The 23,810-nt window shown below is 37.0% G+C and overlaps 1 long non-coding RNA gene across 1 annotated transcript; it reads right to left on the bottom strand.

Annotated features, from left to right (window-relative positions):
* Window positions 1-23,516, bottom strand: LOC122088279. The gene is made up of 3 exons (XR_006143030.1): window positions 22,983-23,516; window positions 7,142-7,235; window positions 1-356 (listed from the first exon to the last, which is right to left on the bottom strand). It is a non-coding gene; the product is annotated as an uncharacterized LOC122088279 (long non-coding RNA).
* Between the last annotated feature and the right edge of the window lie 294 nt (window positions 23,517-23,810).

Here is a 23,810-nt window from a genome sequence, read left to right as displayed (position 1 = left end):
AGCGAGCGACAATATTGAAATGCCCAGCCAAGATATCAACGAGCTTCCCTTTTCCTTCATCACCCCATTGAGAACCCAAAACACCCGAAACCTGACTCAGCGATCCAATTCGTTCTGGCACATCTCCTGTCTGCGCAGCCACTCCCAATGGAGACGAAGGAGTCACAGCTTTGGCAGAACATATTACAACCTGCTGAAAGGCCCTAGAAGCAGAGGGAAGTTGCATAACAGACCTCTCGCCTCCAGCCCTTGCTCCATAGAAGCTCTTCTGGGAAATTGAGATAGGGTTTGAGTCGAGTTTCAATACAGAGAGGCTCATGATGTAGGAGGTTTCAGTCCCTTTCTGTAGCCAGAGCCTCAAACAAGCAAAGAACCAAGTCAGTAGCTTTTGAAAAGGTTCATGTCCTATGTAATGAAATATAACAAAATGGTAGAACTTCGGTCAACAGAAACAGGAATGGGAACAATCTGGAAATGGAAACATTCAGGCATTAAACATTTCCAGAAACATTCGGGCACAGCCCCGTGATGTAGGTCAGGTCCTACAATTGGGCATCAAATTGGGTTCAATACTGGCCCATATTCTGAGGCATCGAACCAGTATGTACCTGGCAGATAATTTGGGTCACATTCAGCCCATTGGTTCTGTCCAAAGAAGAGATCGAGCCAGCAGTTTATTTAGGGAAATATTAGCTAACCACCTTCCCTAGTTGGAAGAAATATCACCAGAATTATCTCCAAAATTATTTCCAAATAAGGAGGATATCAACAAAATCTTATTAAAGGAGATATTTCAGAAGATTTTTTGGAGATTTCTTGCTGGAATGGGACTTTACATTAGAAGAATAACAGATTTTGCGGAGCCAAAGCCAGTTCGCATGAAGGACATAAATCAGGACTACTTTCTTCCTTGTGGTAAAGACAAAGAGAAGATTCTTATCAAGATTTGTGGCCCCATAAGCCAGCTAGATGAGATCAAGATTGAAGATCTGATTAAAGGCTGTCAACCAGCTATACAGGATTAGTTTCCCTTATTTATGTTATTTAGTTAAGTAATTAGAGTTCAGTCTTAGGAGTTAGTTTCTTATTGCTATTATAATATTTAGGAAAAATTACTTGGACACCCCCTGTACTATGGCCAGATTGCTTGAGACACCAAAAGTCTGAAAATATTACTTAAAGCCCCATGAAACTGATGGTATTAGTCTGCTGTCAGTGGTTGAATGAAAGACCATTTTACCCTTATGAGTTATTAATCTAAATCTTGTGAAGTTAAAATGTCCAACTTAGCCTTTGAAGGTATTAACCTTAGAAACCCCAAACCGACTGAAATAGTGGGTAAGGGATTCCCCTTTCACCCATCTTCCATCTCAATTCCTTCACTATCATATCAAAAATTATGGCATAGTCAGTTGTAGTGGGTGAAGGGATCAGCCGTTACCTGTTACCGGTGGTTGGTTTTGCAGTTTTGTTTTCCCTCTTTTAATTCATTGTTTATCAGTTTTGGGGAAGGAGCCTCCCAATTCTTTTTTCTCAATTGGTTTGGTTTGAAACCACTTTCAAAAGGAAGGTCTTGGTTTCCCCATTTTCAAAATCACTTCAAAAGGAAATTAATTTAAAATTAAGGGTATAAGGGTCTATTCACTACCCTTAAAGGGTAGTTCGGGCATTTAGGATTTTCTCCACCCATCACATCATCACCAAAAGGTAATTGACTAACGGACATAGGCTAGTTGTAATAAATCCTAAATGTAAGGGTGGTTCAAGTAAACTTTTCAAACTTTTGAGGTGTCAAGCGATTTGGCCATAGTACAGTGGGCGTCCAAGTAATTTTCCCTAATTTTAATTGTTTCTAGAAATTTATTATTTGTAACCGATTGTAATAAATAAAGGAAGAAGGTTGAATACAATCTATATTGAGATTGAGTAAATCATGAAGGTTTGTTTAGTTAGAAACCTTGTTAACGGCTTTGGGATGTAGTTGGGGTGAGGATGTGAGATGCCTAGGCTTATGAGAGGGTGAGAGGCCCAAGGAAGAGAGTGAGAGACTCAATCCCGTTTATCCTTCTATTATATCTTCTATTTTTCCATTTTTGTTTCAATCGATTTCATGTGTGATTGGTACAAGAGTACCTGCGATTCTGTTATTGAGGAACTTTTGCTGAACCATTAAAGCGCTGATCTCCTCAGTCATGCATCCATTGCTGCCCAGTTTTTGAAGACCAAACCAGCATTAAACTTAGTTCAAGAAGATCCTACCTGGGGCTAGGTCCTTCCAGATCCAACCTTACGTTAATTGGTATCAAAGCTAAGGAGGGGCAGTAGACAAGATCAATGGTTGCTGAATCCTACTCCCCTTGAATGCTGATCATGCAAGTTTGATTCAACAACTCTACCAAATCGTGGTCGAGTTTTGTTCTAAGTGGGGAGGAATTGATCTAGGTCAGGTCCTACAATTGGGCATCAAATTGGGTTCAATACTGACATATATTTGAGCCATCAAACCAGCATTTACCTGACCCATAATTTGGGTTACAACCAGCATTTACCTGGCCCATAATTTGGGTTACACTCAGCCCATTGGTTCTGTCCAAAGAAGAGATCGAGCCAGCAGTTTATTTAGGGAAATATTAGCTAACAACCTTGCCTAGTTGGAAGAAATATCTCCAGAATTACCTCCAAAATTATTTCCAGATAAGGAGGATATCGACCGGCTCTAATTAAGGGAGATATTTCAGCAGATTTCTTGGAGATTTCTTGCTGGAACGGGAATTCAAATTAGAAGACTCTTTTCTCGTAACAGATTTTGTGGAGCACAAGCCAGAGTGAATCAAGGAGATAAATCAAGACTACTTCCTTCCTTGAGGTAAAGAATAAGGCTGCACTTGGTAGTCATCCAGAAAAACTTTTCTGACGTTTTTCTGTTCTATGGGAACAAAAAAAGGGAATAAAGTGTTTGGTGTCAACTAGGTGTTTTCGGTTTTTTTGGAACGAAAAGGGAAAAAAAGCACTAGAAACGCAAAATGATGGAACGACGAAACCTTGTTCCGACATTTCGGCTTCGTTCCAAATACAAAAAAAGTGACAAATAGGTAATCGTTTCTGAAACAGGTTCACCAAACACCATTTTTTTTTTGTTTTAAAATGGTATTTTGATACAGAAACTGAAAATTCTGTTTTTGACAAGAAACGTCGTTTATGGAACTGAATGACTACCAAACGCAGCCTAAAGGGAAGATTCTTAACAGATTTGTGGGCCTGAGCCAGCTGGATGAGATCAATATTGAAGATATTATTGAAGCTGTCAACCAACTATACAGGATTAGTTTTCCCTTTTTTTTTACATGTCATTCAGTTTAGTAATTAGAGTCAGTCTTAGAATTGGTTTCCAATTGCTTGTTAATGGCTGTGGGATGTAGTTGGGGTGAGATGCCTAAGCTTATGAGAGGGGGAGAGGCCCAAGGGAGATAGTGAGACTCAATCCCATTTATCCTCCTATCCTATCTTCTATTTTTCTTTTCTTTATTTCAATTGATTTCATTGTGTGATTTGCTACAAGAGTACCTACGATTTTGTTATTGAGGAAGTTTTTGCTGAACCATTAAAGCGTTGATCTCCTCACTCATTCCTCCATTGCTGCTCAGTTTTTGAAGTCCAAACCAGCATTAAACTTAGTTCAAGAAGATCCTGTTTGGGGCTAGGTACTTCATGATCCAGCCTTACATAAGCTCGTTTGGTAACCTTTCTGTTCCGTATAAGTGTTTATGAGCTAGAAGTGTTTTTTCTTATTTCTGTTCTCGGGGAACAATTCTGCAGGAGTAAAACACATTTGGTAATAGGGTCTAAAAAATGTTTCTGAATCAGAAAAGAAACAGAAACATGTTTTGGAAGGTACTTTAACAAAAGCACTTCTGGCACTTCAACGATAACAATTTTGTATAATGAACTATAACTTGAGATTTTTAAGTAGGATTTCTTCTTTTTTAAAATCAATGTTAGACAATAGTATTGGCATATCCAGTAATTACAAAAATACCATCATTAAAAACAACACAATAAGACTTTGACCACATGAATACATGCGATGTTGTGATCATTCTATCATTGCAAGTTATAATGAGTCAAAAAAGATTATTATATACCATTCAGTGAAGTAATAACACCAACATGATCGTAAACATAATAATTGTTCAAGTAATGCATGCAATTCAATAAGATTAATGATAGTTCAAATATTGATTATAAAAAAAAAAAAAATTTAAAAAAAAATAAAAAAAAAAAAAAAAAAAGTGCGAATGAGTGACAAATCCTTCTTAAGGAAGAAAGCCAAGAAGACACTCTGAAAGGTTAAAAAAAGTGTGTACCCAGTGCACGAGCTCCCATCACTGGAGGGATCTAGGGAGGGTCATAATGAATGCAACCTTGCCCCCGCTTCGCGAAGAGACTGTTTCCTGACTTGAACCCGCGACACTAGATTGCAATGAAGCAACCTTACTGTTGTTTGTACACTGAGGTACAAACAAATAAATTTTTTGTACTAAAAGTAGATGCATAGCTATATGCATCAATCCAATCATTCCAATACAATCTGTTGTGTTTACCATTTAGTAGAGACCAAAAGTAGGTCCATAGTTCAATCGGTAGAGCACTTGCAAGCAATCAATGAGATAAGGTACTGAAGTACTCATTTTAGATCATCCCCTCGTGTCATCCAAGAGTTTTGTAAAAGTTATTTTCGTGTTAAGGAGCCTTTTCAGTAATTTCATTTTCTACGAGGAAGTTTTAACAAAATACTAAGGAGGAATGCCAGGGATAGATCTAGGCATGAGCACGTGGCTGCTTGATGTATAAATTATATGGACTTCCTGTCATCACATCCCATAATTTGTTATTTGTTCCAATTTTCAACATATATAGATTCAACTTGACTAGGTAGGTAGGTTAGATGAATTTTTGTGATCTGAGCCATGGAGTAAGGGATACACAGTGGACTAAGCTGGAAACCTGACGAGTAAAGTTTTATATTGAAATTCAATAATGTCAGAGTGAGCAGAAAGTTTTTACGTCTTATAATGCATTTATATACTTAAGAGGGCTAGATGAATGCAATTTCCCTCACAACCAAAGAATCTGGAGAAAACTAAACTAACGCATGTGCTATGTTGCCATTTTGTATAGAGACCAAAAGTAGGTCCAGAGCTCAATTGTTAGAGCACTTGGGAACAATCAAGGAGATAAAAGTGCTGAAGTACTCATTTTAGATCTTCCCCTCGTGTCATCCAGAAGTTTCGTTTTGTGAAAGCTATTTGGCTGCTCATACCCACTTCTTTTCCTCCCTCTCCCCACCAATTTTTCTAATAAATTCTTGGATTATCTTCACAAGAAGAAGATGAGAAAACAACATCTTATTTGTAAAATCAGTCATTATAGTAAGTATTTTCAGTTGGTCTAATTTGGGACAGAAGAAGGGGAAACAGGCTTCATCAAACATTAGATGTCCCCCAAGCATAGCAAAATTATTTCAACCAAACAATCAATCTCCCAACAAAATTCTGCAAGAGATGTGAAAGTCGATACAAACATGTGGATTTTCCCCTCTTGTGGGATTGGGTGGGTGCAAACTTTGAATAACTGAAGTATTACCAAGATATTGAGTTAGTCGTGTATTTGGATTCTAAATTCCAGGAAAACAAATTGAAAATTTTGCCATGATTCAAATTCACTTTGAGGTTTCTGCTGATGGCTAGAAAACTGAAACAACCCAATCACATTGTCTTGACCAAAATTCTTGAATCCATGGATTCTGGAATTCTGCCCCTGAATCTACAGCTGCATTTTGCAAATATGATATAAATGCTGGTTCATGGATCAGGTAACCCTTTGGACTCAATCGAGGTGAAACCACCTATGAGACTAGTTCGCTTTTTATATTCATCATATTGATTTGTTCCAAGTTCAGGTTAGTGTACATTGAGCTCATTGGAAATTAAATAATTTAAGCTTATAATCATGGATTTGAACATCATGGAATTATAATATTTGGGAAAGCTTCTTTTTTTCTTTTACACTCTCATACCTTACTGTATGAGACCAATGTCTGAACCAATTACTAGAGTTCCTATAGCTGATGTATGGATAACTCAAAAAGATTTACTTTCCTTTAAATTTATCAAACAATTAGATCTATAAATATGAGAACAGAGCTGTTACTTTTCCGTGTTTTAACTTCCAAACATAATGACATGTAGATACAAAACAACAACGCAGTGGAAGCCCCACTTATGAGAGGGATGACAATGACAACTTCGAAAAGTTCTGAAGCCCTATGAGTGTGTGTGTGTGTGTGTGTGTGTGTGTGTGTGTGTGTGTGAGAGCGAGAGAGAGAGAGAGAGGAACACAATCTAAGAGTGCTTTTATTTTTTTAAGCCTTACATGTAAAGAAATAATATTAGAATTTGGATGCTAATGAACCAGTCTCAACAGCTGAACGCTCATTATAATCCACATTCCTCTCTTGATGTTATGATCGTAAATTTTAAGTCATAAGGAAAATCATGCCTATTTTAATGGTTCTTGAGGCTTTAACGAGGATTTATGTTTTTTCTTTTTTTCAATGTACGTTCTCACTTTCTGCTATTTTTCACCCAAATTTAAACATTTCAGCATAACTTCCCATGAGATTTCGAGATCTCCCTGCTGTGAAATGATCAGAAAAATTAAGATTAACTTTTCAGACAACCATATTTCCTATGGCAAAAACATACCTTCTTGCCTTGAGGAATCCATTTCCACTATCTCTACCTAATGAGTTAAGAGACATCTTTTATTTCATCATTTTTTTTTCTGCGTAAATATCTTTGTTTCTACCAATAAATGGTACACTACCGCACTCCTCTAATTTGTTGCTATTTGTGTGGGAACCAATCATGTTGCTGGGTAACTGCAGTGTTTCCCTTGATGGAGAGACAGTGCTGATAATATTCTTTTCTTCAAAGAAACAAGTAATATTACAGCAAATGACACACACCAAAAAAGAAAAAAAAGAGAGAGGAAGTGCAACATTTATTGGGCACGATGCCGACAGAGGAGAAGCAAAACAAAAGAGTACTGAATCAATAAAATTTAATAAAAGAGTTTGTACCTGGTTAATGGATTGTGGAGGCTAGTGAGTAGCTGCAGCTGAAAGCGCTGATACAAGAACTGGGGCTTCTAGTTCAAGGCTCAATTAATTTATCCTGCAAAAACAAAGCACCTATCAGAAATTCCCTATCCCCATTAAACATAATAGAACAGAATGCGTAGAGTTTGAGCATAATTTTATTTTAGAAAGAGAGAAAATTCTCTCCTTCTGAAAGAAGGAACAACTTGCAATTCGCATGCGCTAATTAAGCCTCTTGAAGGAACTTAGATTAATAGACAACAGATAGAGAAAGAGAGAAAGGAACACCAGAGAACATTTGATGGGGACATCAAAGTGTACAGGCGCAAGAAGAAGAAGAAGCAACCATCTTTGTGGCTGGAAGAATAGAAAGAAGAAGATCTTGTGGGCCCCAAGCTCAATCCAAATTTTAGAAGATCTCAGAAGATTTCAGAAGATCTTGTGGGTCCCAAGATCGATCCAGATTTTTAGAAGATCTTGGAAGATTTTATGGACCCCACCAAATCTTATTTGGCCCCAAGATCGATCCAGATTTTTAGAAGATCTTGGAAGATTTTGTGGACCCCACCAAATCTTATTTGATTCTAGTACTTTGCTTTAAATCTAGTGATATTTAATTGTCTTACACAATTAGGAAACTAGGATTTCTTTATATTGATCTATTAGGTAGTTTTTATTTCATGCAATTGAGTTTCTAAGTATCTTTTTATTTTTGGAAGTTTATTCTCTTTAAGTGTAAGGCCATTGGCCATTGTTTATTTTCAATGAATGTTAATTGAAAAGAAAGCCAAGAGCAAATCCCCACCCCTCACAGTTCTCTCTCTCTCAATCTTGACTTTTCTCCCCTTCTCTCTCGGCTCTCTCTTCTCTTAATCTTCTTTTCTCGCCTCCCTCTCTTTCTTTTCAGTCTTATTGTTTTTTTTTTCTGCTGCTGCGTTATACTGCTGCACCTACTGCTGCACTTGCTACTGCATTATACTGCTGCACCTACTGCTGCGTTATTACTGCTGCACCTGCTGCTGTGATATTACTGCTGCACCTGCTGCCTTACCCCACTGCTGCTGCAACATAATTCTGCCGGTACAAAACTGCTCTGCTGCAACTGCTGCCTCTACCTCACTGCTGCTGCTACGTACTACTGCCGTTACAATACTGCTTCCGCTGCACACTGCTGCCTTTACATCACTGCTGCTACTCTCTCTACAATTGGTTGGGTGTATCTTCTTCACCAAAAAGTGGACTACAACCTCTTTATTTTGGAGAATCTGGATTTCTTCTTCTCTCCTCAGATCTGAATAGCAGTATGGTAAAGTACTAAATTAAATCCTCCCCACCTCCCTTAATCCCTATTATATATATTGCAACCCATTAACGTTGAAGTCTGCCTTTGCCCTTTGTTTATGCCTATTTTATCGATTGTTGCATATCTAAGTTGGGTGTCTAAATGGATTTGTGTTGAACCTAATATTCATATGTCATTTGTTCCCTTCCCCATGTCCCCACTTGAAACTTGAGTAAGAATTTATGTGTTTTTCTGTCTAGATTAATATTGCTTTTGGCTACTTTGTTTATTAGTCTCGCTTTATCTTGCATGCTTAATTGTGTTTGCTGAAATTCTTTGGTCTTATTTTCCTACGCCCCTTGAGTTAACCTACCAAGTTAGTTAATCTTGTAGGAGACCTAGTCATCTAGGAACCCCCCTACATCAACATTGTTAGGAAACAAGAGAGAGAACATGGATTCGAGGCATCATGCAACCAAGAAATGTTGGCATAATAGGGTCTAGGAATAAATAAGAATTTCTTTTCCAATCTTATTAGAAAACAGGATCAACCATTTGCTAGGACAGGGATTTGAATTAATTAAATTCTATCTCATGGGGTGGTAGAATCATTACCTCAAGTGTCACAAGTGCAACACCTCCTTGGGATGATAGCCCTTTTTCAATACTGTAGCCAAGACACGTCGTGATTTCCAATGGGTTCAGCCCCTTTTTGACCTCAAGGTGGTTTTATTGTTTTTAATAGAAAGAAAACAATAAAGAGAAGCCGATGCCGTAATACGTTATCGTTCTATTTTTAATCTCAGAATCCAGAGAAACACATATATAGAGCTAAAAGGTAAAGTGTTTTAATATCATGATTGCCACCTTTTCTTTTTTTTTTTTAATTAACAAAAGATAATGATGACACCTCATGATTGAATGAGGTGTCATAATATGGAGTAACATGATACATACATTCTCTCTCACTGTCTTACGGTTTCGGCCATCGGATCGGCTCATATTTATCTGATATCAATTATTTTATATTCATATATATATTTCAATAATTAATAAATATCTCTCTTATAATAAAATCATTGTACATACAATCTTCGGCCACCAGTACTGAGAAGAGGTATGATCCCAATGGAAAAATCCACTATAATTACCAATCAGATAATGTCAATAATTATCAGTCAAAGACATATACCAACAAGTATAATATGAGTGGATATAATTTTTATTCTTCCCAGAGTTGTGATAGTCAAATATCGATCTAATCTCTCCACTCAACAATATCACATAACAAATTTCTAGGCAAGGAAATAAAACTGTCATAACCCAGGTTTGTCGAAATGTCGCACAGAGAATCTGAACTTCCGATTGGGTATCTTAAAATGTTTCAAAAACATTTTTAAATTAAATATTAATATGTATTAATAATTTTGAGAAAATTTTGTAAACATTTTGAAAAATGTGAACCGGATCCGAAATTTCATCCAATCATGTCCAAATACTCTCTCTTGATATTTCTCAAATAAATGGGAGTGGATCCCGTGTTAAGCGTCTCTTTCGCCCACAGCCAAAGCATTATGAATCCAGTGTATCGATATATATAGTCCAAAGGACATCAACCAGTGATACACCAAAACCCATAATACTTACCTGCAATGATAAGGACCTCTCAGGTCTAGAGATCAATCAAAGCTACCAAAAGGAATCTTGTCCTTCAACAACTGACAGTATTCCATTCCAGATTCCTATTTGATCAAATTCAATGTACACACAATATGTACACTCATATTTATGTCCCTGAATCAACATTCATGAGCACACACAATATGATGACCATATGAACAGAATGCCCAGTTCTGCCCCTAGTCATGAAAAAATTTAAGCTGAAAACCTATGGACAACCACAGCCCGTCAATGTCATGCAATCATAATTGCAAATATACAATTTATTTATAGATTTGATGGACATATTTTCAACAATCTCCCACTTGGACATCAAATCCAATTACCTATGTATTTTAGTCCCATGTTCTCAACATGTCTCTCAAATACATTTTGTGACAAACTTCTTGTCATAGGATCTGATAAATTGTTTACAGAGTCAACTTTATCTATAGATACATCACCACGCTGGATGATTTCTCTAATGAGATGATACTTACGTTCATAGTTGCCAAGGCGTCGCCTAGGCGACGCCTTGGCGTCCAGGCGGTTTGCCTGGGGCCTAGGCGACAGCCGCCTTGTTGCACTGCATGTCGCCTTCTGTTTCGGCACTTATTTATGCCAAATATCATTCAAGTAAATGTTTATTAAAAACATTTACTTAAGATATTATTCATAAATAAGCAAATACCCCCTATTTGAATCCAATAAAAATAGTTTAAAAATCAAATTCCAAAAGGATAAAAAGTCAACCCCCCAGTCCAAGAACAAAAATTGGATTTTGGTTATAGGGACGATTTTCAACTTTTAAATGCTAGGGTTTTTCTCAATTATGAAAATTTTATAAATTCTATCATGTTAAAACATTGCTAAAAACCAAAAGTCCGGTAAAAAAATATTTTGTTTTGATATTCATAAAATTATTTTCATTTAGGCGATTTTAACAGTATTCGCGCACTTAAAAATAAGTTTGACTGAAGCATTACTTTGTCATTGCAACTCAGATTTAAGTAATCTTAGACTTGTTTGAAAGCTGGTTTTATATTATAACTAATACAAAAAATCTCATGTAAAAATAAAATCATTTGACCAGTCAAACTTATTATAGAATAAGAGCATTTCTCTAAATGTTGATTTTTTATAACTTAATATGACTTAATGTTAATTTTTTATGGTTTGATGTGGCTAAATGTTGATTTTTAATGACTTGATGTGGCTTAATCTTGATTTTTTATGATACAAGGTATATATAACTTACTAAATAATGTTAGAAAATAGGAAAAATAAAAAATAACACTTGTTCGCCTAGTTCGCCCTAAGGCGGGCGCCTTCTCGCCTAAGCGCTTAGACAACCCTCTACCGCCTTGGTTCGCCTTGGCGCCGTGCCAACTATGCTTACGTTCCACATATTTGTTACGTTGATGAGCTCTAGGTTGCTTTGCTTATGCAATAGCTCCTCTATTATCACAATAAAGTTGTATAGGGTGCTTAATAAGGTCAGGGACCACATATAATTCAGTTAAGAATTTTCTTAACCAAACTCCTTCTTTGGCCGCTTCACAAGTTGCCAGGTACTCAGTTTCTGTTGTGGCATCAGCTATCGACTTTTGTTTGGTACTCTTCCAAATAATTTCCCCACCACCCAAAACAAAAACCATCCCAGATGTGGATTTTCTGTCATCCTTATCAGTTTGAAAATCTGACTCTACATAACCCAGAACTGACAACTGATCACAACCATAGACTAAGAAAAGATCCTTGGTTCTTCTCAAATATTTGAGGATATTCTTAATAGCCATCCAATGTTCCTGTCCAGGGGTGGATTGATAACGGCTCACAATCCCTACAACATAACATATATCTGGCCTGGTACATAACATTGCGTACATAAGACTCCCTACAGCTGATGCATAAGGAATCCTCCTCATAGTCTCAATGTCCTCAGTAGTTTGAGGACATTGTGACTTAGATAATGTAACTCCATGTCTGAAAGGAACATTTCCTTTCTTTGAATCTTGCATGTTGAACCTGGCCAGAATCTTATTAATGTAATTGAACTGTGACAAGCCTAATATCTGATCCTTGCGATCTCTCACAAGTCTTATACCAAGGATATAACTAGTTTCACCAAGGTTTTTCATTGAGAAATTAGTAGACAACCACACTTTTACAGATGTAAGCATACACACATCATTCTCAATGAGCAATATATCATCCACATATAAGACAAGAAAACAAACTGCACTCCCAATAATCTTTATGTAAACACATGGTTCGTCCAAATTTTGTTCAAAACCAAACAATTGATAGTCTGATCAAAACGGATATTCCAACTCCTAGAGGCCTATTTGAGACCATAAATAGATCTCATCAACTTGTATACTTTAGTTTCCACCTTTTGAGATACAAACCCTTCTGGCAGTATCATATAGATATCTTCATCAAGATATCCATTTAGAAATGTTGTTTGTACATCCATTTGCCAGATATCATAATCATAGTATGCAGCTATTGACAATAAAATCCTAATGAATTTTATCATTGCCACTGGAGAAAAGGTTTCATCATAATTAATACCTTTTTCTTGGGTATAACCTTTTGCTACCAATCTTGCTTTGAAACGTTCTACTTTTCCATCCATGCCTTTCTTTCTCTTAAAGATCCACTTGCACCCAATTGGTTTTATACCTTGAGGTGGATCAACAAGAGTCCAGACATGGTTGTAATTCATAGAGTCCATTTCTAAGCGTATAGCCTCTAGCCATTTAACTGCATCCACATCCCTAAGAGCCTCAGGATATGTATTTGGATCCAATTCAGATGAATCAGACACTATGTAGAACTCTTCTACTCTATCTTCCTCTTGTGTAAGAAGGGTATACCTAGTAGAAGGTCTAATAATCCTCCCACTACATCTAGGTTGTTGGTGTTGTGGTGCAACATTGGGAGTTGCAGTAACAGGGTATTGGTACAATTGATGCAGATGGAACTTGGTCATTAGCATAGTTTTTAAGGCGCTGATGCGGTCTAGAGATGGTAAGGCAGTGGTCCGCCTTACGTGAAGTGGCTCCTTATAGGTTTTTTTTTTAAACACATTTTAAAATTACTTGATGAAGATTTCAAATATAGATTTTTTATTGGTAAGTGTATGATTTTATTAACACTTGAGATGTATGGGATCGACTTTACTCCACCAAAAATAACCAAAACAAACAAAACAAAACACGATTCACAAATAGGGTTTGGATTTTGTCAAGGGTTTTAAGAAAGGGCTTTGAGAAGGAATCAAGGAACAAGGAAGAACCACTTATCTAGGCGACCATTTTGCTCCGGCAGCAGTGAGTTTGCTCCGGCAGCGGTGAGCTTCATTCTTCATTGACAGGAGTAGAAATATAGTGGATAATCTTAGGGCTTAGGCACTCATTTTGGCATCATAGAGGTAAGTATAATAAATACTTGTACTTTTTACGTATTTTTTTCTTTATTTTTATAATTTTGCTTCATAATTATGTATTTATATTATATGTTAATATGTTATGATGATTGATGATTGATGATTGATGAAGATGAAATTAGTTTATTTACTTTATTGATTTGTTTTCTTGATGAATATCTTACATTGGTATGAATATGAACCTTTAATATTTATTTAACATATGAGTAATAGGATTCAACTAGGATTTTAGCCAAATAGATTGATTTTATAAAAAAAATTACACAGGAACGCTTTAGTCAACAAGGCGATGCTTTATGCCCGCCTTATCGCTAAGGCGTTCCGAAAGACCCTCAAACGCCTCCGTCGCCTTACCGCCTTAAAAACTATGGTCATTAGATAATTCTTCTATGACTACAGGATCAGATTGTCTCACAATAAAATCCTCTTCAAGAAAAGTGGCATACTTACTTACAATAATCTTTTGTTCTACAGGGTTATAAAAATAATATCCTATAGTACCTTTGGGGTATCCCAAGAAATAACACTTATCTGTACGAGATTCCAACTTATCAGGTTGCTGCTTTTGCACATGTGCAGTGCAGCCCCAAACCTTAAGATGTTGTAGACTAGGCTTTCACCTAAGCCACAACTCAAAAGGTGTCTTTGCAATAACTTTAGTTGGAACCCTATTCAGAATATATATAGCTATCTCTAAGGCAAAACCCTAAAAACTCAAAGGCAATTCACAATAACTTAACATTGATCAAACCATATCTAATAGGGTCCGATTTCATCTCTCTGAGACACCATTTTGTTATGGTGTCCCTGGGGTGGTCAATTATGAAACAATCCTAGCAAATTTGAGATAGTCCACAAACTCTTTTGACAAATATTCTCCTCCTCGATCAGATCTGAGGAATTTAATATGTTTACCTAATTGGTTCACAACCTTGGCACGGTATTCCTTGAACTTTTCAAAAGTTTCCGATTTCCGATGCATTAGGTAAATATATCCATATCGAGAATAGTCGTCAGTAAAAGTCACAAAATATTCATACCCATGACGAGCTTAAACATTTATAGGACCACAAACATAGTATAGATTAATTCTAAGTTTCTAACAAACTTTTGGCCCTCATACCCTTATTGGAAAAGGGTTTTCTGGTCATTTTACCTTGTAAACATGATTCACAGGTTGGAAAAGATTCCACCTTCAGACTATCTAAAGGTCCATCTTTTACTAACCTATTTATCCTATCTACTCCAACATGACCCAATCTCAAGTGCCATAAGTAAGTAGAGTTAACTGGAGCAAATTTTCTTTTCAAATCAACGTTTGAAACCTCACTAGTTTTCACAACTGAATTTAGAAAATATAGTCCGTTTTCCATAAAACCAAAAGCAATAAATTTTCCATTATTTCTAATAACTAGTTTTGAACTGAATTGGAAAACATAACCAGATGAAATTAACTTAGAAACAGACATTACATTTCTTATAAACTCTGGTACATAGTAACATTCAGTCAAAACCAAAACAGACATTCCTAGATTCAAAACAAAAGTTCCAATAGCTACTGCAAAAACTTCAGCTCTAGATCCCATCCTAAGACGTACTTCATCTTTATGAAGTCTTCTTATCTTGTTGAACCCCTGCAACACATTACACACGTGGATTGTGGACCCAGAGTCCACCAACCAGGTATTAGTTGGACATTCCAACAAATTGGATTCATACAAAACAAGGGATTCAATATTACATTCTTCTAATTTCTTCTTCAGAGTTGCAAGATATGCACGACAATTTCTTTTCCAGTGTCCCTCTTTCTTGCAAGAGAAGCACTTTCCTTTTCCATTATTTTTAGTATCTCCTTCTTTCTTGACTGTTGCAAACCTTTTCTTACTAGACTTCTTCTTTTTCTTGTTCTTAGGCTTAGAAGCAAAAGTCCCAACCTCTGTTGCCATTACTACTGCCTTTTGCTTCTTAAGCGTTGTCTCTGCCTCTTGTAACATATTAGTGAGCTCAGAAATACTAACAACTTTGTTCATATTAAAATTCATAATAAAAGAGCTATATGTAGGAGGCAGAGAAGCAAAGATGATGTCAATCTTATATTGAGCGTCAAAAAACGTCCCAAGAGATTCCAGTTCTTGAAACAGATTATTCATATTCATCAAATGATCAAGAACTGAAGTCCCTTCAAACATTTTTGTAGTGTGGATAGTTGCAGTGACAGCATAATGAGTATGACGGTTCTATTTGCCAAATGTCTCATGCAACTCCCTCATCATGTCCCTTGCAGTTGGTAGCTCATCACATAACTTGATAATGGTCTTATCCAGAGAACCAAGGATATAAATTTTGGCCTGAGAATCCATTTGATTGAATTTCTGGTATGCCTCCATTTCCTCAGGATTGGTAAAGTCAAGGAGAGAAGGAGATTCTTGGTTCAGGACACTGGATAGCTCCTCAGCATTAAGTACTAGCATTAGGTTTCTTTTCCAGTCCATATAGTTTGGACCTAACAGACGGTTTTCATTTAACAGGGCAGTAACAGCCATAGGGTTTGACATAATTGACAATCTACAAATAAACAAATAAATGAGAATTAGAATGCATGACATAACCATTGAATACAAGTGGGCAATTCTAAATCAATGGTTTCTCACAATATATGCCACCCTTAAACATATTAATGTGAATTGGAATACCACAATCCTTACATTCTCAACTTACCCTATTGGGAGTCATTGGAATATGTTGATTGGGTGGACTGATTCTGTCCATCATGTTTCATCACATGAAACTAGACTTCCAATATCTTTTTGGCCACCTGAGTGTCATATCCATTCCTATCAGCTAACATACACTCAAGTCAAGTGTATACCTATTGTCTCAGAGTGAATCACAAGTACTGTGGGATGATGCCTACTATGGCAGTGCACTCCCACTAGTTGTGTCCACTACCTATCTTATAAGAGATGAACGCAAACCACCTCACTGACTAATCCGTGCATTATCCTATCGGCATCTGCAAGAACCAGTCTATGAAATCTCTACACTCACCAAGAATAAGAGGCCATAAAAATTCTACTACTTAAGAATTACCATTTTACACTTACTTTTACAAATGAAGGGCCGAATATCATATATTCAATTAAATTTGCATCATATGTAAAATATATGCATCATCTTATGATAGCATTCATCTCATGACATTTAGCATCATATTTAGCATCCCATGTAAACAATATTAATATCTCATAAAAATTATAATAAAATTTAAGTGACAGTGATTATGGGAAAATGACATTATCAAAACATCACATCCAATGATAAAACATATCATCTTAAAGCGAAATTACTTCCGTTGCCATCTCTGATATGACATTAATCTCCATCTCATCAGCTATCTCCATTGTTTATATGCAACAAAATAAATAAAATCCTTAAATCTCAAAACACATATCAACCATGTCATTTTATCCTAACAAATCATTTATTGGATTAAATAATTCCCATAATCACTGACACAAATATGCCTAAAATAATTAATTAATGTGCATTATCACATAAACAAAGTAATATAGAGAGTGTTAACTTTTAACCACCCTTGACCACTACCAATTTTCTAACAATTAGAAAATAAATCAATCATCTGGATCAAATATTTTGATCCAATACATTGGTAGGAGAAGGCTATAATACTCATAGGACATTCTTAGAGGATAAAAAATTAGCATACGCAAAAGTGCATTAAAATTCAGCCTTCACAATTTGGTCTATGGATAATACACATTAAATAATGATTTCAATTATGAAATCTTGATTTCTATGCAAACCCGATCCTGCAAATGGGATGGCTCTGATACCATTTTTGTTGACATAATAGGGTCTAGGAATAAATAAGAATATCTTTTCCAATCTTATTAGAAAACAGGATCAACCATTTGCTAGGATAGGGATTTAAATTAATTAAATTTCATCTCATGGGATGGGAGAATCATTACCTCAAGTGTCACAAGTGCAACACCTCCTTGGGATGGTAGCCTTTCTTCAGTACTGTAGCCAAGCCACAGTGATTTCCAATGGGTTCAGCCCCTTTTTGACCTCAAGCTGGTTTTATTTTTTTCAATAGAAAGAAAACAATAAAGAAAAGCCGGTGCCGTAATACATTACCGTTCTGTTTTTAATCTCAAAATCCAGAGAAACACATACATAGAGCTAAAAGGTAAAGTGTTTTAATATCATGATTGCCACCTTTTTTTATTTTTAATTAACAAAATATAATGATGACACCCTCATGATTGAGGTGTCAAATATATAAGTAATTAAAATACATTTTGCTTATAATAATGACACCTCAATCATGAGGTGTCATAATATAGGGTAACATGATACATACATTCTCTCACCGTCTTACGGTTTCGGCCATCGGATCGGCTCATATTTATCTAATATCAATTATTTTATATATATATATATATATATTTCAATAATTAATAAATATCTCTCTTATAATGAAATCATTGTACATACAATCTTTGGCCACCAGTATGATGCAGTTGCACGATGGACTTAGGAAAGAAATATCTTTTGATTTGATTTTCTATTGTTTTAGAAATAATTTCTTTTTAAATTAGCTAGCTTCTAATTTTAGAATAGTTTCCATTTTCAAGTAGTTTCCATTAATTGTTTAATTTTTCCTTTATATTAGTCATGTAATAGAGAATAACTCAGTTTTGAGAATTTGAAGTTTGAAGAATAGAAATTTGATTAAGAGTTTTGGAATGAGAACCATGGCTGCAGATTCTCCCTTCTTCTTCCTCTAAATTTTTCCAATTTCTTCTCTTCTTTCTCTTTCTCTTTATTTATTTTCTTATCTTCTGATTTTCTTCCCACCCCTGTTCCTGGGCGTAACTAATAGGTTCAGGTAAGCTTCCTCGATTTATCAACAGAAGCCAATGGACCTGAGATTGAAATCATTGGTTCCTTTTCCTGTAGCGATTCATACCCTACATTCCCATTCCCCAGATCCTTCTAACCAGCAAGCAATAAACCTGCAACCAATTTCAGTTCTGAGTTTTCTCGCCTAACCCAGTCGCAAAAATTAAAGCTGTTTGTTCCCTCGATCTTATGTCCTGCAATGGATCATAATCGAGGGGTTTGAGGTTGCGAATCTACGCCTGAAGTTTCAGACCCGACCAATAGGTATTGAAGGAGTTCTCTTTTTTCATTTTTCTGTTCTACTGCCTCCCCTCTCTTGTCGTGAGGAAGAAGACGGCCTCTCTTCCCACGATTTTTCAAAACTTTTGTTTTATTCTTTTAGTTCTGATTACCCCACTCTCTCATTATTTACCACTTACCCTTACCTTATATTTAATTCCAAGTCTATCCTTGATTAATAATGGATAAACCCTTCCATTCTTTAAATTATACCTAATAATCATTGAAAATTCTGATTTATTACTAGATTGCCACTGGTTCTTAAAATTGCATCATTTGTTAATTGGTTGGGCCCATTAGCGATCCGAATTCCGACTTTTGGAAGCCGGATCCGCATCAAGTGGTGTCAAAGCAAAATTTCCTGCACTTCCCTAACCATGACAGGTAACGTTACCAATGCTGAGTTGAACAAATTGTACCGTGAGTTAGCCGAGAACCAACAGAATACTGATGCTAGGCTTGAGAGGACTGAAGCCAAGTTTGATAAGTTTATGGAAGAGATGATTATCTTTATGAAGAGGTCCGACAAGCGAGCTAAGGAAGGATCCTCTACATTACCTCGTCAGCTCAACACTTTACGGATCGAAGACACACCTCAGAGGCAGCAACTTAATCCAGTTGTTCCCCAGGATGTTACCCGGCAATTTTTTGATAGAGATTATGGCATCAAAGTTGAGGTTCCTGAGTTCAGTGGTGAAAAGGGACCTGAGAAATTTCTTGACTGGCTTACCAAAGTGGAGAGAATTTTTGCGTATAAGTCTCTTCCAGACGCGAAGAAGTGTGAACTCATCATCACCAAGTTTATTGGGTACGCATGTTTGTGGTGGGATGATGTAATCCATGCAATGTTTGTCAGAAGACTTGGACCCGTTACCAATTGGGAGGTCATGAAGCAGATCCTGACTGAAAATTTATTCCTCTTAATTATAAAAAGGTAATGTTACATAAATTACTTAACTTGCAACAATGGAACAAAGATGTGGATTCCTACACCCTCGAATTCCACAAACTGTCTTTAAGGTGTCGACTTCAGGAAACAGACCAGCAACGGGTGATGCGATATATTAGTAGGTTAAGTACTGAGATACAACTTGAACTGGCTAACACTGATTTCAGGTCTGTTGATGTGGCAGCAACTCATGCCAAGACAACTGAAGAGAAGTCCATTTATTGGAAGGGTATGCTCAAGACTTCTTCAGTTTATAGACCTCCACCACGTATGGAGGAAAATAAGCCTGAAGCTCGCAGAGTTGAAGAAAAAAGGTCAGAGTTCAACAAGGATAGTGTTGGGGTGAAGAATATCATATGCCATAATTGTGGCGAGAAGGGTCACTATTCCAACAAGTGTCCCAACAGGACTCGTTCTGTGAACGTAGCAGAGAAGCAGCCGACAGAGAAGAGTGAAGATGAATCTCATTTATATCATTATCCCCTCGAGGACGATGATATAGTCGATTGTGAAGATGAGGATGTAGAAGCTCATTCAGCTAGCCTTTCATCTTTTTCGAATAGACTAGTTGATAAGGCTCCTCTCTTTAGACAGAAGGGTACTCTCCTGCACGGCTTCGACCCTATTGATGTTCATGCAATTGTTGATACTGGGGCAGAAGCAAATTTTATATCTGCTGAATTTGTTCGAGTATACAACCTTCCATAGAAGCAGCTTTTCAAGAAGATTCATGTGCGAGGTTTTGGACCCACAGCTCGAGAAGAGGCCACTACAGTTGTTCGAGTACACTTACAGTTTGGGCCGATACAGTACCATGTCACCTGTTTGGTCACCTCATTGGCACACTGCGACATTCTTCTAGGGCGACCTTAGCAGCGACATGCAGCATTCTCTACGATGGCGCACGGAACACCATCAAGGTGAAGCAAGGAGGTCGTACGTATTTAATGAGGCCACATGCATTATCCGACATGCGACATCGTCGACTGACTCCTGCTCCGGTGACACGTCAGCCTACTCTCCCTCCTCTTGGAGTTATGTTCCCTTCTGTTTCGAGATACGTTCCACCTCATCGACGAACGATTTACAAGGGAATCTTGGGAGCATGACAGACAGAGTCGAGTTCTTTTAAGACCGGGAGAGCTGATGCAGTTGCACGATGGACTTAGGAAAGAAATATCTTTTGATTTGATTTTCTATTGTTTTAGAAATAATTTCTTTTTAAATTAGCTAGCTTCTAATTTTAGAATAGTTTCCATTTTCAAGTAGTTTCCATTAATTGTTTAATTTTTCCTTTATATTAGTCATGCAATAGAAAAGAACTCAGTTTTGAGAATTTGAAGTTTGAAGAATAGAAATTTGATTAAGAGTTTTGGAATGAGAACCATGGCTGCCGATTCTCCCTTCTTCCTCTAAATTTTTCCAATTTCTGCTCTTCTTTCTCTTTCTCTTTATTTATTTTCTTATCTTCTGATTTTCTTCCCACCCCTGTTTTTGGGCATAACTAATAGGTTTAGGTAAGCTTCCTCGATTTATCAACAGAAGCCAATGGACCTGAGATTGAAATCATTGGTTCTTTTTCCTATAGCGATTCATACCCTACATTCCCATTCCGCAGATCCTTCTAACCAGCAAGCAATAAACCTGCAACCAATTTCAGTTCTGAGTTTTCTCGCCTGACCTAGTCGCAAAAATTAAAGTTGTTTGTTCCCTCGATCTTAGCTCCTGCAATGGATCATAATCGAGGGGTTTGAGGTTGCGAATCTACACCTGAAGTTTCAGACCCGACCAATAGGTATTGAAGGAGTTCTCTTTTTTCATTTTTCTGTTCTACTGCCTCCCCTCTCTTGTCGTGAGGAAGAAGACGGCCTCTCTTCCCACGATTTTTCAAAACTTTTATTTTATTCTTTTAGTTCTGATTACCCCACTCTCTCATTATTTACCACTTACCCTTACCTTATATTTAATTCCAAGTCTATCCTTGATTAATAATGGATAAACCCTTCCATTCTTTAAATTATACCTAATAATCATTGAAAATTCTGATTTATTACTAGATTGCCACTGGTTCTTAGAATTGCATCATTTGTTAATTGGTTGGGCCCATTAGCGATCCGAATTCCGACTTTTGGAACCCGGATCCGCATCACAGTACTGAGAAGAGGTATGATCCCAATGGGAAAATCCATTATAATTACCGATCAGATAATGTCAATAATAATCAGTCAAATACATATACCAACAAGTATAATATGAGTGGATATAATTTTTATTCTTCCTAGAGCTGTGGCAGTCAAATATCGATCTAATCTCTCCACTCAACAATATCACATAACAAACCTCCAGGCATGGAAATAAAACTGTCATGGCCCAGGTTTGTCGAAATGTCGCACAAAGAATTTGAACTTCCAATTGGGTATCTTAAAATGTTTCAAAAACTTTTTTAAATTAAATATTAATATGTATTAATAATTTTGAGAAAATTTTGTAAACATTTTGAAAAATGTGAACCGGATCCGGAATTTCATCCAATCATGTCCAGATACTCTCTCTTGATATTCCTCAAATAAGTGGAAATGGATCCCGTGTTGAGCATCTCTTTCGCCTACAACCAAAGCATTATGAATCCAGTGTATCGATATATATAATCCGAAGGATATCAACCAGTGATACACCAAAACCCATAATACTTACCTGCAACGATAAGGATTTCTCAGGTCTAGAGATCAATCAAAGACTACCAATAAGAATCTTGTCATTCAACAACTGACAGTATTCCATTCAAGATTCCTATTTGATCAAATTCAATGTACACACAATATGTACACTCATATTTGTATCCTGAATCAACATTCATAAGCACATACAATATGATGACCATATGAACAGAATGCCCAATTCTGCCCCTAGTCACGAAAAAATTTGAGGTGAAAACCTATGGACAACCACAGCCCGTCAATGTCATGCAATCATAATTGCAAATATACAATTTATTTATAGATTTGATGGACATATTTTTAACAAGAAACACTACAACTTTAGGCAACAAAAAAATGGGGGAAGAGAGATAAAAGAAGGGGGATCGAACAGGGAAGAACATGGTCAGAGAGAGAGAGAGAGAGATTGCGGGTTCAGCCATCCATCACCCAAGCAACTCGGCACTACCCAATAACAGTAAAAAAGGTAAATAACTGAGATAGAATCAGGAGGTGAGAGATTGAAGAGCGTGCTCCTTCAATGGAGAGAGAGAGAGAGAGAGATGCGTATATACCTGATGAAGGCGGGCTGCTCTGGGAATATGTACTCCTTCAACGGCGATTTTGGGGAAAACGTGCTCTGTAGATGGCTATATGATGGAGAGTCGAGAGTCGAGATTGTGGTGGGTTGAAGGATTTAGGTCGCAAGAGTTTCTTATTTCTCCATGCCCAATCCAGTGCGGGAGATTCTTCAAAGTGACTGTCTTAAATGGTTTCCATGTTCGATGGAAAGACTCTGCACGTACGTAGGCTGTTTAGTTGACAGTGCGAGTGACCCCTCACGTCCTCACCCATGTGACCAGAGATGCGAAACGACTGCCCAAACCTCTCAATTCGCTGTAGCTCTTTGGCAGGAATCCACAACCTCCGCAGCGAGAGAGCATAAGATGAGAGAGAACATGTGCGCAAGCGCTTTAAGGGGCTCCAGTCACCTGATGTTCACTGCACCGATGCAACCACTATAGATAATTTACACCCCTTCCTTGTAACGTTCCATTGATACCCTTGAACAGCAAATTCTATATCAGACCGGTGATGAATTCTAGTTTTTGTGATTGGCCATGGAACAATTTGTACCTAGTCTTTAAATTATATAACTAACCCAATATCTAACATCCGTTTTTTTAAACAATTGTACCTTCGAGGTTTTGATTCCTGATCTAAGATTGGTCAGTACCGATATCAGCCTTAGCCGGCCGAGCCGACCCGATCCGATACGAAGGGGACACTTCCCGCATACACTATGACCCAACACAACTTGAACACGCTTTACCAAAAAAAAAAAAAAAAAAACATGAACACGCATCTCAAAGAACTCTCAGCCTTTAGATGGCGCGCCGGTG

Source organism: Macadamia integrifolia, chromosome 9 (genome assembly GCF_013358625.1).
Source record: "Macadamia integrifolia cultivar HAES 741 chromosome 9, SCU_Mint_v3, whole genome shotgun sequence".
Taxonomy (NCBI): domain Eukaryota; kingdom Viridiplantae; phylum Streptophyta; class Magnoliopsida; order Proteales; family Proteaceae; genus Macadamia; species Macadamia integrifolia.
Note: the sequence above shows the minus strand (reverse complement) of the source record. Positions and strands in the feature narration are given on the sequence as shown.